Source organism: Buceros rhinoceros, unplaced genomic scaffold (genome assembly GCF_000710305.1).
Source record: "Buceros rhinoceros silvestris isolate BGI_N320 unplaced genomic scaffold, ASM71030v1 scaffold20098, whole genome shotgun sequence".
Lineage (NCBI taxonomy): Eukaryota > Metazoa > Chordata > Aves > Bucerotiformes > Bucerotidae > Buceros > Buceros rhinoceros.
In genome coordinates this window covers 7,061-8,117 of record NW_010426559.1, presented here as the reverse complement: position 1 = coordinate 8,117, position 1,057 = coordinate 7,061, and positions in this window count along the sequence as shown.

Genomic DNA, 1,057 nt, shown 5'->3' with positions numbered 1-1,057 from the left:
TTGGGGGTGACTTGAACTTGGGTTGCAAGAGTGGCCGTGGCCAGACAGGCTGCCAAGCTTGGGAAAAACCCAGTCTGCAGCTGCAGCTTCAAAAATCGGCTTAAAAACAGTAAAGAAACAGCCCTCCCCAGGCCCATGGAACCCTGAAATATGAAGAGAAGCATTTGTCTTTCCCAAATTCTGGGCAAATTCACGTGCCTCTCGCATCTCAGCGGCCAGGGGACTTCTGAGCCCCCTCGCTCATTGGCATCTTCTGCAAAATATTTCCTAAATTGCTGCCATGTGCGCAGGGGTGCCACAGGACTTTCCCCATGGCAGAGCACGGCTTCGGTGACCGACCTGCTGCCGCTGCCGCACGTGTCTGGAACAAAGGAGAGGCTCAGTGGCGCTCCAGGCAGGCAGATCATAAAAATATTAAGGCTTCTAAACACGCTTTGATTTTATTCTTCAAGCAGCCTTAATGACACCTACTTGCAGTTAAGCATCAACGTCTGTAAGATCGAGGCGGCAGCGGTTTATTCGCTCCGCTGGGTAACTCGGGAGGTCAAAAACAAGAGGCTGAGCAGCTCTTACTTCCTTCCAGGGCTTCTTTTTCTGTCTCACACCACTAGATGTCTGCCCAGCTTCACTGCTGGGCTGGAAACGTGCAGCAGAAAAACATGAACGGGATGACAAAGCTGCTCTGGTGGCAACATCGCGGTGATGAGAGGCAAGAAGGTGTTTACTAGCAAGAGAGCCAAAAATAAAGCGGCATCTCGGAAGGAAACGGGAGAGGCAGGCGAAAGCCCTGACCCTGCTCCAGAGCGCTCGGGCAGCTGCGGCTGTACAACCAGCTACAGCTGAGCACACGTCTGAGGGTGCTTCTTGCCCAGCCATTATTTGAGGGTGCTTTAAAGCAAGGCGATGCCTCGTCAAGTCCAACCGCAGCCGAGCGGGAGCGGCTGGGTGGGCCAGTGCTTCTGGGAACGGGTTGAAAATAGAAATTTCACTTATAAAGTGAAAATTCTGGTGTTACGCTCCCCGTTTCTCGATACAGCAAAGCGTCCTGCCCTGAGGA